Here is a 15,324-nt window from a genome sequence, read left to right on the forward strand (position 1 = left end):
TTTAATTTTTATTCCGAAAATATCCCAAACTAAAAAAAATGAGTTGAACGGGGAAGGGAAAAGGGTATCACGGGAGTGTTTGGTTTGGTGAGGGGAAGGGGGAAGAGAGAAGAGGGAAGGGGAAAGGTCACCGTTGCTGCTCCTCGTCGCCGCCGCTCCTGCTATTCGTCATTCGCTGTTTCTGCTCTTCCTCTTTGCCCTTGCCGTCGTCGTCGCCTCATTGTCGCCCTCGTCTCGCAGCGCCGCGCCCTCGTGTTTGTCGTCGTCGAAGAAGTGGTGGTGGTGGTCGTGTGCGAAATCTGAGTTCTGAGTTCTACATCTGGGTTCTTGTTTTTCTGGGTTCTTGACGATGATGATGATTTTCTGATGTTTCTTCTTAATATTTTCATTATTCATTATTGTCATTGTTCTTCTAGTTTCTTTTGTTGTTGTTGTTATTATTTTGATTCTATTATCCATTGTTGTTGTTGTTGTTGTTGTGCTTTTGGTTGTTGTTGGTTCATTGGTGTTTCTTCTGTTTCTGCTTCTGCTTCAACTTCTAGGTTTGCTGGAGTAAATATGCTTTGTGTGTGAAAAAAAAACTTAGGAAAAATATGATTCGTTCAGTCACATTTAATGCATCCACTTTTGAGTTGAACGATACATGCCGGATTATATTTATACAATTTTGTAAGGACAATATTCTTATCAAACAACCCATATGATAATTGAATATATTTGTTACGGACCTAGCCTCTCAACCTTAGAGGCTTGACGAAGATCTGATCTTTGGGCCAATTCGTCCCCCTCTACCCAATCACCCAGGACCCTCCGGTTCACCACAAATCATTCCATCAATCATGTTTGGATACTAAATCATATTTTTCCATATAAAGATGATATCGGAATCTCGAAATGATCCATATAAGGGGAGCCTCGGATTCTCCCGATGTGACACAAAAAATCCCTAAGCCTTAATCTTGGGAGATTCTCTCTTGCTTGAGCATTGGAGTGTCTTTGCAGTTTTTACCACCCACCGCTTGCATGAAGTCCCGAAAACCGCGAGGCACGACAACTTTGCTAGGTCACGGATCCCATTATTCAAGGTTAATTTTGAACATTGACGCCATCTATGGAGATCTTCTAATCAAAGAAGCCAATGGCTTTCAGGCTGGTGGGCAACTAGAACCCAATGAAAATCTTTGACGAGTAGAATCTCCTGGAGAATCCCACACCAACCTGATCCCGAATGCCAAGCATGGTCCAGTGATGCCAAGTCACCAGCCACGTAATAGCTCGAACTCAAACCCGGAGACTGGTTCACGCCCTTTCGGGGGGACATGCACCAATAATTCTTGAACCATCCAAGAGCTACACCACAGGTTGCAAAACTTGGAAAGAGAAGTCACAGCCAGAGATCGTTTTCAACTATCTGCTGAGGAACACTCAGGAACATAACCCTAAAAAAGACGTCTCTTCGACTCACCAAAATAGAAAAATGGAAGACGGCGAGGTAGAACTAACCCAGGTCACTCTCATAATAGTAGCTCACGTTCCCCTAACAACGAACGGCACAAGCACCGAGGCCAAGAACATGAGAGGTCCCTAACAGGAAAAAGGACGCGATAAAACGAGCCTATAGTTGTGGGCATGACCCCTTTGCCTGTAAGATCCTTTGGGTTCGCCTTTCAAAGCATTTTGACAAACCAATAGACATGAGATACAATGGAACCAAGAATACGAGGCCGTCATGGCGAGACTCACCCTAGCCAAAGAAATGGTGGTAAAGGATCTGGTGGTCAAGGCCATTCCCAAATCGTCACATCGCAAATAAACAACATGTATCAGACCTGAGATCCCCTGCTCCAGAAATATCCGAAGAAGGCCAAGGAGTTGTGCGCAAGTTTTGACAGTGTGGTAATCCAGCATGTTTCCCAGGAAAGAAACAGTAGGCCAGACTTACTATCGAAGTTTGCTAGCACAAAGTCCTCAGGAGGAAACCACTCCCTCATCCATGAGGCAATCAGATGCCCATCGGTGGCTTTAGTCATAGACATTCAGGAAACCCCCGACTGGACAACCCTGATCAGATGACACTTAGAAGAAGGCGAACTACCCGATAAGTTGGTGGAACAGAAATGAATAAAGAGGGAAGCAGCCAAGTACACAATAGTCCAGGGAACTTTATATCGAAAAGGAACCTCTCAACCACTTCTGATGTGACTTTGCCCTGATCAAACAGACTACGTATTGAGGGAAGCCCAGGAGAAAAAGGTTTGACCCAAAAAGTAAAAAGAGCAGATTACTACTGGCCAACAATAATCCACGACTCAATGCGGCTCGTCAGGATGTGTGTCAAGAGCCAAGAGAACGACAATTTTCACAAAGTCCCTGCGGAGGAACTATCTCCCATCACGACTTCCTGACCATTTGCAGCATGGGAAGTCGACCTCATGGGCCCCTTTCCTATATCCCCTATGTAGCTCAAGTACCTCATAGTATCCACTGAATACTTCACTAAGTAGACTAAGGTCGATTTTCTGGCCACCATAACGGCAACACACTGCAAAAAATTATTTTGGAGGCAGATAATTAACCGCTTTGGCATCCCTGAAGTCGTTATCTCCGACAACGGGACCCAGTTTACTAGTGAAAAATTTCACAGCTTTCTCGAAGGGTTGGGGATTCAGCAAAGTTTCTCCTCAGACGAGCATCTCCATCCCAATGGCCAGGTCGAAGCCACCAACAAAGTGATCCTAAAAGGCATCAAGAAGAGGTTGAAATAGAGAAAGGGCGACTTTGCAGATGAACTCAGCTCAGTTCTTTGGTCGTATCACACCAGCCCATAATCAGCAATTGGAGCCTTTCTGCCTAACTTATGGCACGAAGGCAGTAATCCCCGTGAAAATTAGAGAACCCAGTCCCAGATTCCTTATCGGGACCTGAGAAGTAGAGATAGATTTGTTGGACGAAGTTCGAGAGTTAGCTCATTTAAGTGAGACAGCCCTCAAACAGTGGCTAGCACTCAGGTATAACCGAGTCATCAAGAAGCGAGTCTTCGAAAAAGGAGATTTGGTGCTACAGCGAAACAATATAGGGACTCGGAAGCCTGGCGAAGGGAAGCTAGCGGCAAATTGGGAAGTCCCTACCATGTTCGTGAAGTATATAGAAAAGGAGCTTATCAGTTGGAATGACTCAATGGTTCCATCATTCTCAGAACTTGGAACGTCGTCAACCTTAAAAAATTTTACTCGTAAGAGATATTACTCGTAGATGCTGAACCTTTTATGTAACTTTATATTTTCTTTGGTCATCTTATCAATCGGGAGGCACTCTTTCCTCACCTTTTGGACCCACAAAGACCAAGAAAAGGTTTTAACGAGGCCCAACAAAAAATTTAAAGTTTTCCTATTTCAGTAATTAAATCCGTAAGTTTACCTACTTATATTCAGTATGATAGCTCGATTAAACTTAAAGATAGCATATGCGGTATTCCAAATTGATCAACTCGGCAACCATAACACAAAAACTTTCGGCCAAACCAAAAAAAAGAGATTCCATAAATACAATTCATTACAAGTCAGTCCCTTAGGCATAAGTTCAAAATCCATATGAAATATAAAAACGGGAGAGAGGGACAGCTGAGCCCTCTTTCCAAGGTTGAGATCAACGGCACGGATAGTTTTAATCGCGCCAATACGAAAACATCAAAGTTAATATCATGTCCGCTTCTCCGCCTCTTCTACTCGACGCAACGCTTTAGAGGCCTCCACCTTTAGAGAGGTTTTCAAATCAGAAAGACGTTGAATCTTACTGGCCCATCCGAAGCCACCTTCTCAACGTTAATATTAAGTAAGTCTAAACTTACAATGCAAGTTAACATTGTTAAGATTTTGGTATGTACTTTTTACATATTTTTTTGTTGTGAGTCTTGTGACTAATAGACCACCACCACCTTCATTTTTCTAAGTATTTATTAACAAAAACTTTTATAATAATAACTATTTTTTTTATTATAATATTGAGTATTGAACATTTTTTATTTTCAGTAAAATTATACAAAAGTCACGTTTTATTTCTTCAACTTTGTTTCTACATTCTTTTGAAAAAAATGTTATTCCTTTTACATGGGTAACACAGATTGAATATTTAGAAATTGTGTATTTTACTTAAGAGAACTTATTGGAAGAAAAAAGAAGACATAAATTCCTTCACTTGAAGAGTTTTGTTGCTTGGTTAAGAGTGCATCCTAACATAAATTGGAAAGTGGACTAAATGTACATTTTTGGCTATGTAAAGGGTTGAATCTTTATTTGAAATGGAAAAACTTTCATTTTGGCATCGTCTGAAATATTTTGTTAGTTTTTTTTTTCTACAATTAATTCAAAAATTATTTTTTATACTAATAAAAATTTTAAAATTTATAATTATCACATTATAAAAATATAAATAACACAGATTATTATTTTAATAAAATATCTTAGATATCTCACCTAATAATATTCCAACACTAAACTCAAAGAGTTGAAAAGAAAGGAATAGGCAGTAAGAGGAATAGGCAGTAAGAGTTCGAATGACATTGTTATTTAAAATCTTTTAGTGTATTTGAATTAAATTTGGTAGTAGGTAGTGAGAATTCGCATGACATTGGTGTTTTGATTTGTATTCTTTTTCTATGGAACCATGTGGATTGCATATTGAGAAAATCCAACCAGGAAAAATTATATGAAAGTTTCTACTTATTTTCATTATAGATATGGTTCTGTGTGATGATTTGACATAAAAAAAATTGAATATATAGTAAATTTAAACGACCAATGAAAATATGAACATCTCCTATACTATTTAAAATAATCATTTGAGTATTAAGAATAATAAATATTTTCCCAAAAATTACTGGTTTACCAAGAATCAAATTTTTGACTTTTCGAATCTAAAATTCTAATACCATGTCATAATACCACTCATCCCAAAAGTTTAACTGACAAAAAAAGATAACACTAATAGTTATATCTCTAATACTCCCTAAACCTCTATTGTACACATTATACAAATATTCTATTGACTCCTCGTACTATCCCTTTATATATATATCATGATATCATTACTTATATATGTATAAGTAGTTAAAGTTATTAGTTGATAAAATTTATTTTTTTACTACTTAAATGTAAATGATAATAACATACTTGAATGTAAATGATAATAGTATAGTAATATAAATAAAATTTGACGCTCATATTACATACGATGTCAGCAAAAATAAATAAAAAGGAAAAAAATTTAAATAAACAACATGGTATAAAAAATATTATTTTTGGTGACAAAATTTGATCCACATATAATATACCTATTTAGATTTGCATATATAATAATATATCAATAACTTAATGAATCAGTTTAATTTGGAACAAGAATAAAGACAATAAAATCTAACATAAAATATCAACCGTGAATATTAAAATGTGTGTTTTCTTTAAAATTCCTACTCAAATCTAATAGTAAAGAGAATAAAATTAAAGAAATAAAAAATAAGAAAACAGTTTAGGGCATTGAAAGAAAAGAAATGGATATTAGTAATATTATTCTATAAATATTACTTAAAAGTATCTTAAAAATACTTATTTAACAATTTAAAATTTTATTTTTAAAATATTTGAAAATGTCAAAATTTTATCTTTTTCATCATTTTTAAAATTTAATCATTGATGAATCCTAAATATAAAAATAATTTTACATATATATCCAATTATATATTGTTAAGATAATAAAAATTATTTATTTATATTTACTGCATAGATAATTATAAAAAAACAAAAAATAAGCTAATTTATCTTTCTACCTTTTTACTATTTATAGAAAAATAAAAAAAATTTTAAATTTAGATTTATATTTTAACCTAACACTTTTAAAAAATAACTAACATGTATTTTATGATATTTAAGTATAATTTATCTTTTGTAAATAACTAATATGTATTTTGTTTTATATTTATTTTTTTTATCAAAATAATATTATAACCATTAATTTTTGAACAATTTATTTTTCAATAAGATAGATATATTTATTGTGTACTTAATTTAGTATTTTAAAAGTCTTTAATTTTTTGTGATTTTATTTTTAAAAAAATAATAGAAAAATAGTTGAAAGTGTCTACTAAGTCGGCAAAGGATTTGATGGTCCCAAAACGTTTGGACTATTAAATGGTCCTATAATAAAATATATTTTTTAAGTTTTTTAATAACTGATAAATAGTCTTTATCTAATTTTAATTACAAATTAACCCCATATATTTTATTTAATCATAAAAACTATTTTTTATTTTATAAATTATTATTTTATCATTAATCTATTATGTTTATTAACAATTAAAAATACAAACAAAAACAAAAACAAAAACAAAAACAAAAACGAATTAGATCTTTCCATTGATCGTAATCAACTTTTTGGCTATTCCAATCGATTAAAAGATTATATTTGATCCGTGACGTTTGTCCAGGACTGTAAAATCGTGTTTCTTTGAAAATCAATCGATTGAATTTCAGGATTGGACTACAGGTTGATTAAAAATCGTAAGGCAGCATGGTTTTCACAAAAATCAATCGATTGGTCATATTACCAATCGATTGAACGATGACTAAAATGTGAGTTTTTAATAATTCAATCGATTGCTTATACTACCCAATTAATTGAATGCTTCAAACAACTTGAGGTCCCACAATTCAATCAATTGATTGTGTTACCCAATCAATTAAAATCATCAAAACAATATGAATTTGCATATCTAGAACTTGATATTAATGGAATAGCCAACACTAGTTCATTCTTCTTCGTTTTCCTCTACCTTTTTCCCTTTCATTCTTATTAATTATGGACCCCACACAGAAACATTCCTATATTTATTTATTTCACACTACTTGTTTCGTGAATGGTTACCCTGTCTTTCTTATTATTCTTCAACTTTCTTATTACTCAAGTTCTCAACTTTCTTTTCAGATTGCAGTTCCATGATTTTGACTTTTCTGTTTTCCTCTAAATACTGTTTTTGTGGCTTGTTTGCAATTATGGAATGGGAATAAATATCCGATCCTGAGACTAATTAGTTTTTGAATCTATTTAGTACGAGAACCAGTATGGTTGGATTGCACAAGGTAGAAATGAATCAATGATGTCTTTAACGAGCAGAGATGATTTTATCATATCATTGTGCTTGAGTTTCTTATAACTTTTTAGTTTCATTACCCCTCTCCGGCCCAGGTGCTGCGAAGTGAAGCTATTAAGATGTTATGATACCACTCTTCAAGTATTGGAGGACCTGCATTTGTTGTTGTATAAAGTATTCAACAGAAGCCACTAATCCAAGTGACCAGCAGTCCAGCAGTAACTGCTGCAACCTGTTTGTTATGTTCATTCTCGAGAAAGTTGTACTATATCCATAAATTCTTTGTAAATCACCCGAGACAGTGACCAATTCTTTCAATATTCGACTTATTTTGATAATCACCAATTCACCATCACACTCGTAAAAATTCACTTGCTAATTCGCTTGTCCAGGTTTAAGTAAGGTTTGTAAAATTTCTTACTAGAGTTTAAAATTTATATCGATTGAATTACTGTGCAATCCAAAAGTTATGACAAAAGCGATAGAAGAACTCAAGCTAGCCATTGGCAGAGGATGTATTAGGGTGTTGATCAATGCCTTTGATTGGAAACTCGAAGATAGCATGCATAATATAAATCGGTCATGATTACAAGTATTGTTAAACGATAAGGAACAAACACAATACGTCACATCATAGATTCATAGTTATACATAGAAACATACTAGTAATTAGGAATCTTGTTCCCGGCTTGCAACCTCCAAACCGTTACCATCTGGATCGAAAAAGAAAACTTGCTTGATCTTGCCATTTGGTAGGGATTTTTGAAACACATTTTAGTTATCGTTCAATCCATTGATTTTTGTAAAAATCATGCTGTCTTACAATTTTTAATCGATTGTTTTGTGATAACAATTTGTAGTTCAATCGATTAAGGGATGGAAAATCTGAAATTTAATGGATTGTTTTGATAATCCAATCGATTAATTTTTAAAGAAACACGATTTTACCGTCCTGGACAAACGTCACGGATCAAATATAATCTTTTAATCGATTGAAATAGCCAAAAAATTTATTACGATCGATGGAAAATTTAATTCGTTATTGTTAATAAACATGATAGATTAATGATAAAATAATAATTTATAAAATAAAAAATAGTTTTTATGATTAAATAAAATATATGGGGCACGAAAGAAGGAGAAAAAGGTATATATAGAATTGCAAAGAGCCGGGAAAGTAGAACGAGAGATTTGGATCAGGTTAAGTGCATAAAGGATAAGGATGGAGAGGTGTTGGCTCAAAAGGAGAAGATTAATGAAAGGTGGAAGAGCTACTTCTACGAGTTATTTAATGAGGGACAGAAGACTCTTCCGAGCCTTGGTCGATTATGCACAAGGGAAGAAGATCAAAACTTTGACTACTATCGAAGGATTCGAGATTTCGAGGTAAAAGAGGCTCTAAAGCAGATGAAAAATGGCAGGGCAGTAGGACATGATAATATCCCGATTGAGGTTTGGAAGGGTCTTGGAGGAAAAGGCATTAACTGGTTAACCAAGCTTTTTAATGAGATTTTAAGGTCAAAGAAGATGCCTGATGAGTGGATACCTATCTACAAGAATAAGGGGGATATACAAAGTTGCGGAAATTATAGAGGGATTAAGCTTATGAGTCATACTATGAAGTTATGGGAAAGGGTGATAGAACGGAGGTTGAGAAAAGAGACACAAGTAACAGAGAACCAATTTAGATTTATGCCAGGCAGATCTACCACTGAAGCGATATACCTATTAAGAAGGATGATGGAGAGGTATCGTAGTAATAAAATGGATCTACACATGGTGTTTATTGATTTGGAAAAAGCGTATGATAGGGTACCAAGGGAGGTCTTATGGAAGGTTTTAGAAAAGAGGAGAGTAAGGATCGCATATATTCGGGCAATTAAAGACATGTATGATGGGGTCACAACTAGTGTGAAGACTCAAGGTGGTGTGACAGAGGAATTCCCTATTGGTATAGGATTACACCAGGGATCATCCTTAAGTCCATACCTTTTCACATTAGTCTTAGAAGTACTCACAGAGCACATCCAAGAGCCTGTGCCATGGTGCATGCTTTTTGCCGATGATATCGTCCTTATGGGAGAGTCAAGGGAAGACCTAAACAAGAAGTTGGAGTTATGGAGAGAAGCTCTAGAAGTGTATGGTCTGCGCATAAGCCGTAGCAAGACGGAATATATGGAATGTAAGTTCAGTCTGAGAAGGGAAAACTCCAATATAGAGGTGAAAATTGGAGAGAACACCCTACGAAAAGTTAAAAGTTTTAAGTATCTTGGGTGCATCATACAGGATAATGGAGAGATTGAACATGATGTAAATCATAGGATCCAAGCAGGTTGGTCAAAATGGCAGAGTGCATCTGGTTTTATATGCGACAAAAAAGTGCCTTTAAAACTTAAAGGTAAATTCTATCGCACCGCTATAAGACCGGCTATGCTGTATGGTACGGAGTGTTGGGCGGCTAAAGGGGAGCACGAACATAAGCTGAGTGTGGCAGAGATGAAGATGTTGAGATGGATGAGTGGTCATACGCGATTGGATAAAATAAGGAATGAAGATATAAGGGAGAGAGTTGGAGTAGCACCTATTGTGGAAAAGATGGTTGAATCGCGTCTCAGGTGGTTTGGACATGTGAGAAGAAGACCGATAGAACATCCAGTCAGGAGGGTGGATGAGATGGAAGATGGACAAAGGGCGAAAGGCAGAGGAAGACCTAAGAAGACCATCCATGAGGTGGTCAAACGAGATCTACATATAAACGGTCTCTCTGTAGACATGATACATGACAGAGCACAATGGCGTCGTTTGATTCATGTAGCCGACCCCACTTAGTGGGACAAGGCTTTGTTGTTGTTGTTGTTGTTGTTGATTAAATAAAATATATGGGGTTAATTTGTAATTAAAATTATATAAAGACTATTTACTAATTATTAAAAAACTTAAAAAAACATGTTTTGTTATGGGACCATTTAATGGTCCAAACGTTCTGGATCATCGAATCCGGTGCCTACTAAGCCGTAAGTTGGCAAGGGATTCGATGGTCCCAGAATGTTTGGACTACTTAATGGTCCCATAACAAAATATATTTTTTAAATTTTTTTAACAATTGCTAAATAGTCCTTTTCTAATTTTAATTACAAATTAACCCCATATATTTTATTTAATTGTAAAAACTATTTTTTAATTTATAAATTATTATTTTATCATTCATCTATTATGTTTATTAACAAACAAAAACTAAAACAATAACGAATTAGATCTTCCATTGATCGTAATAAAATTTTTTGCCATTCCGATCGATTAAAGTTTATATTTGATACGTGACGTTCGTCTAGGGCTGTGAAATCGTGTTTCTTTTTGAATCAATCGATTGGATTAGCAAAAAGTTGATTGAATTTCAGGTTTTCCATAACTCAATCGATTGGACTACATGTTGTTATCACAAAACAATCGATTAAAAATTGCAAAGCAGCATGGTTTTCGCAAAAATTAATTGATTCGTCATATTACCCAATCGATTGAACGATGACTAAAATGTGGGCTTTTAATAATTCAATCGATTGCTTATACACTCAATCGATTGAATGCTTGAAAACAACCCGAGGTCTCACAATTCAATCGATTGGTTGTGTTACCCAATCGATTGAATTGTGTACTACGCCGTTTTAAATTTTCTTATCGTTAAAAAAAATTATTATCTCATTATTCATCTATCTCATCTTTAAAATTCTATCTTCAATTTTTAAGGCTTTATTTTGATTTAGATACTCTAATCTTATCTTTTTCTTAATATTAACATTATAAATTGATGAATAATCTATCACCAATTATTTAATCCCACCATTGAAATCGTGTATCAATCTCTTTGATTATAAAAAATTTCATTGTTCTTCTTTCCCATATCCATCTACTTAATTTCCATTTTTCTTCATTTTTTATCTGTCTATTTAATATCCAATATTTGTTTATCATTAATTGATCTTCACAGTATCAGTAAAGGTTCAATCAATTTTTTTATTGTAGTGTTCAGAAAACAATTCATCGTTTTGATTCCAAAATTTTTTTATTTTTTAAACACAAATCTTATATACAAGTATAGTTTCTTAAAATTTTGGGGGATCCAGGCCAGTACTCGCCCTCTCTGAGTCCGTCTCTGATTGATAGTTAATTAATATTAAAAAATATTAAAATTTATTTACTTTTTAGTATTTCTCAATGTGTGTTTATTAATAAAAGATAAAAAAATACTTTTTCATTACACAATCAATTTCACGAATAAAGTATCGAAACAAAGAATTACAAAATTAGATATTCTATTCACTGACCTGGATTTTGTAATCAAAATGATAGATTGTTTTCTAAACACTATAATGAAAAAATTGATTGGACCTTTGCTGATACTGTGAAGATCAATTAATGATGAACAAATATTGGATATTAAATAGACGGATAAAAAATGAAGAAAAATTGGAAATTAAGTAGATGGATATCCGAAAAAAACAATGAAATTTTTTTATAATCAAAGAGATTGATACACGATTCCAATGGTGGGATTGAATAATTGGTGATAGATTATTCATCAATTTATAATGTTAATATTAAGGAAAAGATAAGATTAGAGTATCTAAATCAAAATAAAGCCTTAAAAATTAAAGATAGAATTTTAAAGATAAGATAGATAAATAATAAGATAATAATTTTTGTAATGATAAGAAAATTTAAAACGGCGTAGTACACAATTCAATCGATTGGGTAGCACAACCAATCGATTGAATTTGGCAAATCCATATTGTTTTGATGAATTCAATCGATTCGGTAACACAACCAATCGATTGAATTGTGAGACCTCAGGTTGTTTTCAAGCATTCAATCGATTGGGTGTATAAGCAATCGATTGAATTATTAAAAGCCCACACTTTAGTCATCGTTCAATCGATTGGGTAATATGACCAATCGATTGATTTTTGCGAAAACCATGTTGCCTTGCAATTTTCAATCGATTGTTTTGTGATAACAACCTAGTCCAATCGATTGAGTTATGGGAAACTTGAAATTCAATCGATTGTTTTGCTAATCCAATCGATTGATTCGGAAAGAAACACAAAAATTTTATTACGATCAATGGAAGGTCTAATTTGTTATTGTTTTTGTTTTTTATTGTTAATAAACATAATAGATGAATGATAAAATAATAATTTATAAATTAAAAATAGTTTTTATAATTAAATAAAATATATGGGATTAATTTGTAATTAAAATTAGAAAATGACTATTTAGCAGTTGTTAAAAAAATTTAAAAAATATATTTTATTATGGGACCATCGAATCCAATGCCCTGTAAGTTATATATAAAAACGATGGAAAAGAAATGGTATTCAGATTTCTCTTCTATAAATATTCTTTATTATATAATATATAAAACAATAATAATTTTAAAATTCAAATATAAGATTTCTTAATTTGAGTATAAAATATTTATCACTTTTAATTATTCTCAGATAATAATATATTAATAGGCACTTTCATTATATACATTTAATACGTAATTTATTTTTGGCTTGGGCAAGTTTTTTTTGGTTTTGGGTTAAGCTCAAAAATCCTACCGAACCCATAATTCAATCCGCCTAAATCCAAACTCCAACATGATCTTTTCCCTCTCAAGGCGTTGAATTGTAAGATCAAGAGATAAGTTTCCATGACCACGCTAAGATCATGATTAATTTCACTTTTCGATTGATCCTCAAATCTGGAATCAAGGCGTGATCTGGTTCATGAAGTCCACATCAGGTCTCTCTATTGGCATCATTTCGACAAGAAGTTCCGCTCCAGAGGTTGAGTCACTTCCTGAACCCACAGTATTTCAGGTTCTTCTCTTATATCCTCTATCTATAATCTCATTGTCTTACCTCTACTAACCCCATCTTTTATGAATTATCAAGACATTCCGAATTTTTTTCTTAATATTTTCGCAATTTTTTTTGTAGGATATATGCACCACGACGCCTGCAATCTGTTCAAGTTTGTTAGCTGAGCAATTATATAAGGCAAACGATTTTCATTCTTAGGAATCCAGGTAAACCCACTATCTAGCAATCAGTTTCTTAGAATTTGAATATTTTGCAGAATTGCTTCAATTTCTCCTATTGAACCTTGAGATTTTATTGCCTGAATTAATTGTTGGTTGTCTGATTCAATAAGCGTTCTTCCCATTCCCAAATTTTCCACTATTATAAGTGCTTGTCTAATTGCATTTGCCTCAGTTGCTAAATTAGAGTGAGCTTTAATTCTTCCGGAGAATCCCAACTCTAATTTTCCTTTATCATTCCTGAATACTACAGCAATTGTCCCATCTCCAGTTTTCTTGTCAAAGGCAGCATCAACATTAGCTTTAAGCCAATTTGCAGGAGGAGGTCTCTATTTTACTTGTTGAATGCTTCTTTTTTTTAACTCTTTGGTTACTGTCTTCTCCTAATTTTTTTCTTCTCTGTGAATTCTCTCCATTAATTCAGCTCTTATGATAGTACTTTTGGAATTTGTTTGTTGTTCTTAGAATACTACCTTATTTCTCGCTTTCCATATTTTCCAAGATAGAAATCCAATTCTGCTGATTCTGTCTTCGTGGTCATCCCTTCCACTCTTTTTGATTTTCAAAATGTTGTCTATCAACCAATTACCAAATAATGTTACTGTGTATTTGGTAGGTATGCAATGACATTATGCACCAAACCAAGTTTTCCTGGTCCATTCACAAAGCAACATCGCATGCTCCACTGTTTCTTCTTCCTTTTGACAAATTGAACATATTGGGTTGTCCTGCAGCCTTCTTTTGTATAAATTAGAGTTTACTGGAATAATGTTTTGAGCTACCTTCCACAAAAATATCCTGATTTTCGACGGAACATTCATATTCCAAATTTTCTTCCAGAGTTTTCGGTTATCAATGCTTGTAGATGGATTCTCGCTCAAACCTTCCCATGTCTCCAATTTTGCCGCTTGATACCCTGTTTTTATGCTATAATTATTGAAATCAAATCTTTCTCTCTCCAAAATTAAAGAGTTCTTCCCTCCTCCATCTTCTTTTCTCTATCTCTCTCGTTCCTTCAACCACTCTATCTATTTTATATATCATTATTAATATTAATATCAATGACTAATTACTAATTTGACAATCAAAATATACAACATGACATTCTTTAATTACATTAAAATTAAAATTGAAATATTAAAATTGAAATTGAAATATACCTATAGTATGTATCATATATTACTATCTAATTTAATAATCAAATGTGTCACGTGACACTCTCTTATTAAAATTGAGCGAAAATATTTTTTTCCAAAATTAATAAACTCTCTTCCTAAATTCTCTTATCTACCTCTCTCCATTTTTTCTATTTCTCTCTACCATTTTTACTATATATAATTTATATTTTATATTAGTAATTTGACAAATCAAAATATGTCATCGGATATTTTTTTATTATAATTAAAATAAATTTTTTTCTTCCAAAGTTAACAAACTCTCACTCTCATTTTTCATCTTTATCTTTCTCTCTCTTTTTTCTCATTCTCTATTTTTTCTACCTTTCTGTTCTACAGAAAACAAAATAATATAATTCAAATAAAAAATATTATTATTATATACATATTTTTTTAGTCTTTTATTTAATTTTAAATTTTCATTGCTTATTTTTTTAATCTATATTTTTATTTTTTTTTCTTTCAAATATTTATTACATATAATTTGGAGAAAATACTAATGTTATAAGGGTAAAGTACTAAATTGGTCCCTTACGTTTGGGTGACATCCTGTTTTGGTCCTTAAGGTTTAAAGTGTTCTATTTGAATTCCAAAAAGTTTCATTTAGCTTCAATTTAGTCTCACCGTGAGGTCAAAGTTAAATAATTAACGAAATGTCTTACATGACAGCAGTACAAGAATAAGGTCGATAATCTGGAAAACAAGTATAAGTTCCAAAGGCACAAAATCAACTATGAATGCATCAATACATTTATTTATCATTCTCCTTAGTTCTATAGAAAATATTTCATTTAAATTATAATAAAAATAATAAATAAATATATTAATGCATCCACAGTTGATTTTGTGCCTCTGAAACTTGTACTTGTTCTCCAGATTATCGATTTTGTTCTTATACTACTATCATTAGGACATTCTGTTAATTA

The sequence above is a fragment of the Arachis hypogaea genome, chromosome 8, assembly GCF_003086295.3.
Source record: "Arachis hypogaea cultivar Tifrunner chromosome 8, arahy.Tifrunner.gnm2.J5K5, whole genome shotgun sequence".
Lineage (NCBI taxonomy): Eukaryota > Viridiplantae > Streptophyta > Magnoliopsida > Fabales > Fabaceae > Arachis > Arachis hypogaea.